Consider the following 12695-nt stretch of genomic DNA (forward strand, 5'->3'; position numbering starts at 1 on the left):
AAGCCTAATTGAGCTCTTCTCGAATAGTTTTTTTACTCCATGATTTTGAGGTCGTGCGTTATTAATTGGTATCAATTAAATTGCTCTAGTTTACCCGCTGATGACTTGTCGGAGCTAAATGTAGTTCTGCTAAACATCCGATACATTGAGAGCGGCAAACAGCCCTCTGACGTCAAGTTGCCGTGTATTGAATTTCTACTCTTTTCTCTTGGAACTAAATATGGTCTCCGATGTTCTCACTGGAATCATTTTCACCATTCTGTTGTTTCAAACGAAAAGCTTGGTAATTTTCATGAATCAGAAGAGCTGTGTTACGTTGCTAAATCTGTTGAATCGATCGTCGCGCTTAAGAGTAAAAAATTTGAAAACTTTCTTTGATTGCAAAATGTTTCCTGCTCTCCTTTTAGTTTCAGATAAACTTAAAATTGCTTCTTTGCGATGATCTATTTACCCTAATAATTGTTGATACTAACGAGAGTAAAATATCAAAGTGTAAAAGTTTTGATACTTAAGTGTAAAATATCATTATAGATTGCCATACTATGCGGCGGATAAAGAGAGTTCCGATATTAAATTGCATTACGGGTCGTTGATCAGTACGAAGACACATTTAAGGGTGTCCCGCGTTTTCATCCCTAATCAAAGCTGTCTTGCTATTCCGCATCCGTTTATAGCAACGGTCTGCAATGTCCTGTACGGAGACGACAAAGAGGGGGGGGGGGGGGGGGGTTAGAGATTGATTAATAATGGAGATTCAGAGTTTCCTGTCAAAATAGATGTGTAAATACGGACTCCAATAGAGTTGCAGTTAATGTAATATGATTTATCTGATAGAACGTAAGATTTTAGTTTGAAGTGTAATGCTGTGAGTTTAACACTAAAGCCTTATCAAGATGACAGCTCAGTCGTTTGGAATATCTCTAGCAATTCAGGAAGAGATTTTAGAGAACTTGCTTCTGTATGAAGGCTACTGTCATCCTTCATGAAGGCTACATTCCGAGGTTCTAGCACGGTAAGTCGATGGAAAAGAGGGAACTTCATGAGAAATACAGCTTTAAATGCTGGAAAGTCCTGACAGAACGGTAAGCAATTTAAACGGGTCTCATGCAAACTGGCTCCAATGATGATGATGATTCCCCAATGCACTCAGTAAAACAATTACAATGTACTTGGAAAGAACAGAAAGGTTATGCAGAATTTGTTGATTTCGATCAATTTACAATACATTAATTAGAAGGCATGTCGAAGTAGTGCACTTGAAATCGTCTTGCAAAAAGGTCATTTCGGTGGCAAAGCGTGTAACCAGAGGTACAATTTGAAATCCCACTACAAGCTGCACATGCTGGATGGACTAGACACTAGCCTTGTCAGCAGAATTGTATACTTGAACAACAACCAATGATTCTCCGAAAACCTTCACTAATCACTAACTGGTTCAACAAATGCAAATCCGGTTTACAGATTTGCTCAATGGGTTATTTATCTAACAAAAACTTCCGCAAGTTTGCGCTGCTTTAACAGGGCTGTGTCGTTTTTTCATAAGAATAAGTTTCTGAATATTTTTAGTAGGTTTTCAGTTTTTTATTGAAGCAATAGTGGCTAGTTTTTTCTCGCTATCTCTAAATTCCAATTAAAATTTTATCGGAAATGATTGCAACAAAGAGTCCGCAAAAAGTTTCTGATAGTTTTTGTGCTGTTATTCCCCACAGCTTACTGTTCTGAAGTAAACTCTATTATTAATAGCCGCCCTCATCTTCTCAGCCAGCTATTATAGCGCTCCTGGAAGTGGAGCGAAAAAGCAAGTGGTTTTGCGGCGTGAAGTGTTTTCGCTCTAAATTTAAAGTAGAGTGAGAAAACGGTGTTTGAACAAAAATTCGCTCTCTCGCTAGTGGTTTTTTGTTCATATGCGGCAATTTTACTTCGATTTTTGCTGTTTTTTCGATTTTTTGGATCGCATTTTTTTCTAAATGGTTTTCCCAATCTATTCATAGTCCGTTCTAGGTCTAGTTTTCTGTTTAGTCAATGAAAATTTTTTGAATTGTACGTCAGGACTTGTCCTATGTTTTTTTTACTTCGTCGAACAAAAAAAATGATTCGCTTTACCTCTTTTTTCCGCTTTCTCAACATTTTGCGTGGAATCTTTTTGACTCCTCTAGGCTAGTTTCTCTGATTCTGCTAAAAGTGATTTTGAACATCAGTTGCTCAGCAAAGATATTCAAAATGAACAGAGTCAGTATAAAAAATTGAAGTAGAATCGGATAAACCCATAAAGCCCAATTTTAGATGCCCGCTATTTGAACGTCCTTCCTATAAGTCTGAGTCACCATCTCTAATGCTTATTGGTATTAATAGTAGCCCCTGTAGCCTCTATAAGAAAAAGAAGTATGTTCAATTACGAAATGCCATCAAAATAAATCGGACTTAAAAAATATTTTTGTACATTTTTTTTCAATATCTTCTATTCTTTCAATCCCAATCATGCTTATTGCAATCAACGGTGGCTATTCTCCGGCAATCTGCTGGGTATGTTAGTATTTTTGTCGATCCTTTTACACCTTGTCGTATTTATTGAGTTTTTTGTTGGTAATTGCAAAGGGTCGCTTTAGTTATGTGAATTAAAAGATTTTTTTGTCGCCACATGTTTCCACATTTAACCTAGTCTTCTACAAAAGGATACCAATAAGAATTTTCCTAGCAATTGCTTTTGAAAATGATGCTGTTTATGACTTTTGCTTTTTTAATTGCTCTCGAAAAAAAGCAGCTATTGTAAACGTGTGTCTTCTTACGACTCGATGAGGAGTATTGGGTTTGTACAGATTTGTTTCACATTACGTGAAATCTGACTTTTGTTTTCGAGCATTGACTTCTGTTTTTAGAACATTGACTTCTGTGTTCGATCAATGGACTTTAAAAAGTAGCTTAGTTTTTTTGTATAGTAATTAAGAACTGATGGTAATATTCAAGGTTTAAAAGGTGATTGCGAGAAATTTTGATCCCAGATAACTCCATCCAACCTAATTAAACGGCCCCTCCCCCAACTAGCCGCAACTACACCTACCCCCTATCTGTCTCTTACGCCAATTTATGGGGACTCATATCTGTCGGATTTGAACAGGGTTTTCAAGTGGTAGAAACCAAAATTTCGATTAATTCCAGGGTTAGATATAAACCTGATGGATTAAATTCAATGATCCTTACCTAACAACATGATACATTTTTTATCCAAAATTTTTCCTGTTAATTGGAGTTCAACTTACCCGTATCATCGAGTCCATATTTTAAAAATTGTTGTATGTCTATAGCAAATATCCAGAAAAAGGTGACCAATAGTCAAATCGGACAGCTATTATAGCGCTCCTATTTTTTTACAATTCAAAGAATTTGAATTGTGTTGGGGCGCTGTCTTTTTTATGATCTGTTCACACATTTTCATGATTTTTGAAGTGAAATTGGAGTGGTGATTTTGGTCACGCCGAAACAGGAAGTGGAGCGAAAAAGCAAGTGGTTTTGCGGCGTGAAATGTTTTCGCTCTAAATTTAAAGTAGAGTGAGAAAACGGTGTTTGAACAAAAATTCGGTTTCTCCGTAGTGCTTTTTGTTCATATGCGGCAATTTTAATTCGATTTTTGCTGTTTTTTGATTTTTTTGGATCGCATTTTTTTCTAAATGGTTTTCCCAATCTATTCATAGTCCGTTCTAGGTCTAGTTTTCTGTTTAGTCAATGAAAATTCTTTGAATTGTACGTCAGGACTTGTCCTATGTTTTTTACTTCGTCGAACAAAAAAAATGATTCGCTTTACCTCCTTTTTCCGCTTTCTCAACATTTTGCGTGGAATCTTTTTGACTCCTCTAGGCTAGTTTCTCTGATTCTGCTAAAAGTGATTTTGAACATCAGTTGCTCAGCAAAGCAATTCAAAATGAACAGAGTCAGTATAAAAAATTGAAGTAGAATCGGATAAACCCATAAAGCCCAATTTTAGATGCCCGCTATTTGAACGTCGTTCCTATAAGTCTGAGTCACCATCTCTAATGCTTATTGGTATTAATAGTAGCCCCTGTAGCCTCTATAAGAAAAAGAAGTATGTTCAACTACGAAATGCCATCAAAATAAATCGGACTTAAAAAATATTTTTGTACAATTTTTTTTTTCAATATCTTCTATTCTTTCAATCCCAATCATGCTTATTGCAATCAACGGTGGCTATTCTCCGGCAATCTGCTGGGTATGTTAGTATTTTTGTCGATCCTTTTACACCTTGTCGTATTTATTGAGTTTTTTGTTGGTAATTGCAAAGGGTCGCTTTAGTTATGTGAATTAAAAGATTTTTTTGTCGCCACATGTTTCCACATTTAACCTAGTCTTCTACAAAAGGATACCAATAAGAATTTTCCTAGCAATTGCTTTTGAAAATGATGCTGTTTATGACATTTGCTTTTTTAATTGCTCTCGAAAAAAGCAGCTATTGTAAACGTGTGTCTTCTTACGACTCGGTGAGGAGTATTGGGTTTGTACAGATTTGTTTCACATTACGTGAAATCTGACTTTTGTTTTCGATCATTGACTTCTGTTTTTAGAACATTGACTTCTGTGTTCGATCAATGGACTTTAAAAAGTAGCTTAGTTTTTTTGTATAGTAATTAAGAACTGATGGTAATATTCAAGGTTTAAAAGGTGATTGCGAGAAATTTTGATCCCAGATAACTCCATCCAACCTAATTAAACGGCCCCTCCCCCAACTAGCCGCAACTACACCTACCCCCTATCTGTCTCTTACGCCAATTTATGGGGACTCATATCTGTCGGATTTGAACAGGGTTTTCAAGTGGTAGAAACCAAAATTTCGATTAATTCCAGGGTTAGATATAAACCTGATGGATTAAATTCAATGATCCTTACCTAACAACATGATACATTTTTTATCCAAAGTTTTTCCTGTTAATTGGAGTTCAACTTACCCGTATCATCGAGTCCATATTTTAAAAATTGTTGTATGTCTATAGCAAATATCCAGAAAAAGGTGACCAATAGTCAAATCGGACAGCTATTATAGCGCTCCTATTTTTTTACAATTCAAAGAATTTGAATTGTGTTGGGGCGCTGTCTTTTTTATGATCTGTTCACACATTTTCATGATTTTTGAAGTGAAATTGGAGTGGTGATTTTGGTCACGCCGAAACAGGAAGTGGAGCGAAAAAGCAAGTGGTTTTGCGGCGTGAAATGTTTTCGCTCTAAATTTAAAGTAGAGTGAGAAAACGGTGTTTGAACAAAAATTCGGTTTCTCCGTAGTGCTTTTTGTTCATGTGCGGCAATTTTAATTCGATTTTTGCTGTTTTTTGATTTTTTGGATCGCATTTTTTTCTAAATGGTTTTCCCAATCTGTTCATAGTCCGTTCTAGGTCTAATTTTGTTTAGTCAATGAAAATTCTTTGAATTGTACGTCAGGACTTGTCCTATGTTTTTTTACTTCGTCGAACAAAAAAAATGATTCGCTTTACCTCCTTTTTCCGCTTTCTCAACATTTTGCGTCAAATCTTTTTGACTCCTCTAGGCTATTTTTTCTGATTCTGCTAAAAGTGATTTTGAACATCAGTTGCTCAGCAAAGCAATTCAAAATGAACAGAGTCAGTATAAAAAATTGAAGTGGAATCGGGATAAACCCATAAAGCCCAATTTTAGATGCCCGCTATTTGAACGTCGTTCCTATAAGTCTGAGTTGCCATCTCTAATGCTTATTGGCATTAATAGTAGCCCCTGTAGCCTCAATAAGAAAAAGAAGTATGTTCAACTACGAAATGCCATCAAAATAAATCGGACTTAAAAAATGTTTTTGTGCAATTTTTTTTTTCAATATCTTCTATTCTTTAAATCCCAATCATGCTTATTGCAATCAACGGTGGCTATTTTCCGGCAATCTGCTGGGTATGTTAGTATTTTTGTCGATCCTTTTACACCTTTTGTCGTATTTTTTGTGTTTTTTGTTGGTAATTGCAAAGGGTCGCTTTGGTTATGTGAATTAAAGGATTTTTTGTCGCCACATGTTTCCACATTTAACCTATTCTTCTACAAAAGGATATCAATAAGAATTTTCCTAGCAATTGGTTATGAAAATCATGCTGTTTATGACTTTTGCTTTTTTAATTGCTCTCGAAAAGAAGCAGTTATTGTAAACGTGTGTCTTCTTACGACTCGATGAGGAGTATTGGGTTTGGACAGATTTGTTTCACATTACGTGAAATCTGACTTTTGTTTTCGAACATTGACTTCTGTTTTTAGAAGTTTGACTTCTGTGTTCGATCAATGGACTTTAAAAAGTAGCTTAGTTTTTATTGTATAGTAATTAAGAACTGATGGTAATATTCAAGGTTTAAAAGGTGATTTCGAGAAATTTTGATCCCATATAAGTCCCTCCGACCTAATTAAACTGCCCCTCCCCCAACTAGCCGCAACTACACCTAACCCCTATCTGTCTCTTACGCCAATTTATGTGTCGGATTTGAACAGAGTTTTCAAGTGGTAGAAACCAAAATTTCGATTAATTCCAGGGTTAGATATAAACCTGATGGATTAAATTCAATGATCCTTACCTAAAAACATGATACATTTTTTATCCAAAATGTTTCCCGTTATTTGGAGTTAAACTTACCCGCATCATCGAGTCTATATTTTAAAAATTGTTCTATGTCTATGGCAAATATCCAGAAAAATGTGACCAATAGTCAAATCGGACTGGAATTGCATAAAAAACTTCAAATGCTCACTTTTAATAATTTTTGACGGTATTAGTGACCAATATTTGGAAATAATTGCTCAATCACACCAGCTCTTTGAAAACGTTAATTGTAATTAACCGCTGAGTTTCGTTAGTCTTGGGCAGACTTGTATTCGCTCTAAGTTTTCCAATTAATTTGGCTCCTCGACGTTTACAAATTATCTACAAGATAATACAATTTCTGTTGTTCTAAATTTTAAAACTTGGTGGAGCAGTTTTACTTTTTCTATTTTGAATTTATTGTGCATTGTTTTTTCAATTAAGTTTCTTTGGTAAAAGAATTATTTTGATTGGTTAAGGTTTTTTGTTTAGTTTCTATTGTTAAATGGAAGTTCACATGTGGCTCAGAAAAGAGTGACTGTGATCTAAATTTTTGAGTTTTATGGTTTTCTTCTTAATTGCTTACGAAGATTTAGTGTTTTTGATAGCTGAGTGATGACGTTATTGACCTTTTTAGTTTTTTACTACTCGAAGAGGTGTTGTGTTGATCTTATTGTTCTCTTAATCGGTTAAGTGTCATTGAAAAAGGATGCAGACGTCAACGCAGCAAGTGCAGACAAACGATCAGAACAATTTTTGAACAAAAGTTTGAAAATAGTTGTGGTAATTTTTCTTCGTATTGTTTTAGCAAGAGCCAGAAAAGGAGGCGTGCAAAATTTACTTTTTTGTATCGGAGTTTTTAGGGCAATTTCAAAACAGTTTTTTTTCATCGGTCGTTTTCTAGAGTTCGTAATGAGTTGTTCCATATATAGTAACAATTAAATGTACGCTTTGGTTTGGATTGTTTTTGACTCTCTAGATTGCAGATTAGAAATTCTAAAAGCCCTTTTGAGCTTTTTTGTTATTTTGCTGTTTGAGGCACTGTGTTCTTCAATTTTTTAATTAAGGAGGATAATTTTGGATGCATTTAGAGGTTGTTAAATGCATCCAAAAGGTTAAATTGTTAAAGGTTAAATTTAATTGGTGTATTTTATTTGTTGTTCACGTCAACGAAAATTGACTGTAAGGTCAAATTTTGGATTTGTCTATTTTGAAATTTTTTGCCTTTTTGACGCCCTTTTGAATAACTTGTTTCGTTCAATAGCGTTTTTAACGTTAGCGTTTTTAACGTTAGCGTTTTTAACGTTAGCGTTTTTAACGTTAGCGTTTTTAAAGTTAGCGTTTTTAACGTTAGCGTTTTTAACGTTAGCGTTTTTAACGTTAACGTTTTAGCGTTGTGAATCGTTACTACGAAGAAATTGATCGAATGTTTGAAAAGCCTGTCCATACTAAAATAACGTACTTTCTTTACGAAATTGGTTTTATATTGTTTAGTGTATCGTTTGTCTTGTGGGTTCTCTCTGAACACACAGAAATATCCTAGTCTTTGGTGAATAATTTGTTTGCAACGTTTGTAGATGGATTGTTTTTAAAAAATTGTTTTGAAAATGATTTTCTTCCTGCCCGTTTTCTCCCTGGTCGTCTTAGTACGTTTCGACCTTATTTTTTTTTCTATAATTTTGCTAGCCATCGATTCCAGATAGGCAGTATCTCGCTGTTATTTTGAAATTATTTTTTTTCGGTAGTTTCGTAACTTGTGGAGTTTTTTATGCAAAAAATTATCAGATTTGCCTCTTTCCTTGTTTTTTGAATCATTTTTTTTAAATGGGCTGGTTTAATTGAGGAACTAAAATATTTAAATTAATGCCATTTTGTAATGCGACTTAAGAAAGCTTTGTTTCATTTCAATTCCAGGGTCATGGTTATATTGTTACGAACAAATGCTGTTGCGCTTAGGTCCAATCAGCTTTTGATCATTAGTTCATGCATTTCGTGAAGTTGGGGTCATTATTATTTTCATATTGGAGTGTTATTTTCACTCGAGTGAGCAGGTGAGTAAACTTTCAGACTGTTAACTTATCTCACTCTCAAAATGACTTTCCTCGCTCTCAAATTAACTTTAATTTTTTGAGGAGTAAGGTCAAAAACACGATAAAAAGTTGTGACATCACATATTTTTTAGTCTTAATTAGTCTAATTTTTCCACTATTCATAATTCCCAAAGGGATATTGTTTTCGATAATCTTAATTGTAATTTAAAAATTAAGTGAGATATTATTATAAATTTGTCGGGCATGTTTTACGTCGTGAAAGTTTTATCGCATTTCAATCAGATTTGTAATGACCATTTGAGTGTTATTAACTACCTAAGAAATATTTGATCATGATAAAATGTGACTACAAGTAGTGTATCATCTAGTTGTAGGAATTCCACTTTTGATATTTTGAGTTCAGAGACATTCGAATTTTACGGTTACGAGTTGGACTGGTCAAAAATGGTTTTCAGGTTCCATTCGTAATTGATACTTCCAATTCTGAAACGTCCAAGTGGGCAATAATAAAACAAATCATCGAATCCTAAAGCAAAGACATCTAAATCGTCCATTAGAGTTTTCGAAACTCGGTTCAATCAATTCCTCAATCCTCGAATACTTTCAACGAAAGTTTTCAACGAGATCCGAACGACTTAGAGAGCGCTTTACAATCTTTGGAAACGGGCGGGAAAATATTTTCATGCAAATTATGCGGGATGCAAGGCAAAAAGAAACAGAACGTTCGCAGACATGTCATGTTGTGCGGAAACATATGTAAAGCTTGATAGAAACTGTCAAATGTTCAATTTCTGGGAATTAATTGACTCTCAAGTCGAACCTGAAGCGTCATTAGATTTCAGCTCACAGGATGCCTCAAATTTTGGCGAAAGTGGCCGTCAACTCGAACTAGAACTCGTAATTCTGTGAAAAATTAGCAGCTCCATAAGTTTATCAGGTATGTGATATTTTGTACACCTGGACCAATAAACTTAATAGTTAAGTAGTATCTTTTTTGTTATAACTTCATTTGTGTCTTATTACCTCATGAACTCTTTTTATTTTGAAGCCGTTTTAATTGTGCTGATATTTAAATTGCTATTGTTGAAAGTTCCTTGTAGCATTTAAGATTAATTGTCGCTCTCAGTCTATTAATCTACATTTTCCAAGTAATATTTTGTGATTAGTATTACCATAGAGCGCAGATTATTAAAACGGTCGTTTTCCAATTTTTTTCTTTTTTTGAAGAATATACAATTTAAAGCCTTCTAATTTTTTATTTAAAATTCTGTGAATTCTCAGCAATATAAATCGAAACTCTACAACTTTTTGAATTATCTGTATGATCTTTTCCTTTTTTTATGTAATGAGGTGTTGCTCAACGTTTTCTCGAGAAAATCTAGCGGTCAGTTGTTCCAAAATCTTGAATTTAGTTTTTTAGAGGATTTTGCTGTTTCTCGCTTCGATTCCGTTTCATTTGACGAAGTTCTGTATATTCAAGTGTTTTTAAGGATTCATAAAAATTGGTGGTAGATTCGTTTTATTGTTGGCATGCTGCAGTGGGGAATCGTTTATCTTCTCTTATTTCTTCTATGATTCAATTTTTTCAAAAAAGTTTTAATGAAAATATCACAAATGTTTTGGCATATTACTGAAGTCGTCAAATTTCACTCCCTTTCTCCACTATTGGTGTTGAGGACTTTTCTATGTCAGGAGAGATTCCTCCAAATCAAAAATGTAAAAGTAACCTTCGGAGTGTCTTAGTTTGATCATGGCGGCAGAGGTTGTCTGCAAATCCTTTGTGACTTTTGTGGCAGACGGGCCGGAACCTCAGATAAATTTTTTATTGCAGAGAATTTACTGAAGATCTTTTTTAACTCACCAACATGAACAACCTCTGTACCTATGTGAGTATTCTGGCTTTTAAATTAAAACTTTGCTGTGATCAAACTTCTGTTGCTTTTTCCTGCACTCATTCAAATTTGAAAGTAGTGTGAGCCATATAACTACATCAAAATAATATCGAAGAATTTTGGGTTATGGTTTTGTACTGAATCATAGAAATCGAGAAACCATCCATTAAACACTATGGTACCAAAAAGTTATGTACAGCATGATTTGTGCTTTTAAAGCATTATTCGTGCTTCATAAGCATGATTTATGCTAAGCCGTTAAAAAAGTGAAATTTAGAAGTTCACCATAGTGTATAAATGGAGGATAATTTGGTTGGTTAATTGGTCTCGAATAAATTGTAGGAAACAATTCATCCTAGCTGGTCTTTGTGATTTTTTGTACTGCTGGTTTCACGTCAGCAACCAACGTTGCGTTGCCAAATAAAACCGAGAATGCTATATGCAAATTATGCGGGATGCAAGGCAAACAAAAACAGAACTTTTGCAGACATGTTTTGCTGAAACATATGCAAAGCTTGATAGAAACTGTCAAATGTTCAACCTATGGGAATTAATTGACTCTCAAGTCGAACCTGAAGCGTCATTAGATTTCAGCTCACAGGATGCCTGAAATTTTGGCGAAAGTGGCCGTCAATTCGAATTAGAACTCGTAATACTGCGAAAAATTAACAGCTTCATAAGTTTATCAGGTAGATATCTTTTATGCCTAGACCAACAAAATTTAGTAGTTAAGTCGTATTTTTTTGTTATTACTTCATTTGTTTCTCATTACCTCTTTATTTTGAAGCCGTTTTAGTTGTGCTGATATTTAAATTGCTATTGTTGAAAGTTCCTGGTGGCATTTAAGATTTTAGAGTGCAGATGAATAAAACGGCCGTTTTCTAATTTTGTCTTTTATGAAGAGTATACAGTTCAAAGTTTTTCTAACTTTTTGAATAAAATTCTGTAAGTTTTCAGCAGTATAACTCGAAATTTCTTCAACTTTTAGAATTATATGTATGATCTATACTCTTTTACATCTAATGGGATTGGGGTGTTGCTCAACGTTTTCTCGAGAAATTATAGCGGTCAGTTGTTCCAAAATCTTGAATTTGTTTATTTTGTAGATGAGTTTCTGCTGTTTCTCGTTTCGATCCCGTTTCAAGCGACGAAATTCTATTTATTCAACTGGTTATTTAGGCTACGTTGTGGTAGATTCGTTTTTATCTTTGGCATGCCGCAGTGGGAACTCGTTTATCATCTATTATATTTTTCCTTATTCTGAAAAATGTAAAAATATCACAAATGTTTCGGCATTTTACTGAAGTCGAATGTCACTCCCTTTCTCCACTGTTGACGTTGAGGACTTTTCTATGTCAGGAGAGATCCCTGCAAATCATAATGCGTAAAACTAACTTTCGGATTGTCGTAGTTTGATCATGGCGGCAGAGGTTGTCTGCAAATCCTTTGTGACCTTTGGCAGACGGCCCGGAACCTCAGATAAATTTTTTATTGCAGATAAGTTACTGAAGATCTTTTTAACTCACCGACATGAACAACCTCTGTACCTATGTGAGTATTCTGGCTTTTAAATTAAAACTTTGCTGTGATCAAACTTCTGTTGCTTTTTCCTGCACTCATTCAAATTTGAAAGTGGTGTGAGCGATATAACTAAATCAAAATAATACCGAAGAATTTCGGGTTATGGTTTTGTACTGAATCATGGAAAAGCAGAAACCATCCATTAAACACTATGATACCAAAAAGCTATGTACAGAATGGTTTGTGCTTTTAAAGCATTTTTCGTGCTTCATAAGCATGATTTGCGCTAAGCCGCTAAAAAGTGTGAAATTTAGATGTTTTCCATAGTGTATAAATGGAGGATAATTTGGTTGGTTAATTAGTCTCAAACAAATTGTGTAGGAAACAATTTATCCTAGCTAGTCTTCTTGATTTTTTGTTCTGCTGTTTTTACGTCAGCAACAAACGTTGCGTTGCTAAATAAAACCGAGAAAATGTTTTATGCAAATTATGCGGGATGCAAGGCAAACAAAAACAGAACGTTTGCAGACATGTTGTGCTGAAACATATGCAAAGCTTGATAGAAACTGTCAAATGTTCAACTTATGGAATTAATTGACTCTCAAGTCGAACCTGAAGCGTCATTAGATTTCAGCTCACAGG

The 12695-nt window shown here is 34.6% G+C and overlaps 1 long non-coding RNA gene across 1 annotated transcript; it reads left to right on the forward strand.

Annotated features, from left to right (window-relative positions):
* Positions 1-819: 819 nt before the first annotated feature.
* On the forward strand, positions 820-9792 carry LOC142349536 (uncharacterized). Its single transcript, XR_012760830.1, has 2 exons — positions 820-1012; positions 9096-9792. It is a non-coding gene; the product is annotated as an uncharacterized LOC142349536 (long non-coding RNA).
* Positions 9793-12695: the final 2903 nt, after the last annotated feature.

Source organism: Convolutriloba macropyga, chromosome 11 (genome assembly GCF_964194025.1).
Source record: "Convolutriloba macropyga chromosome 11, txConMacr16.3, whole genome shotgun sequence".
NCBI lineage: Eukaryota > Metazoa > Xenacoelomorpha > Acoela > Convolutidae > Convolutriloba > Convolutriloba macropyga.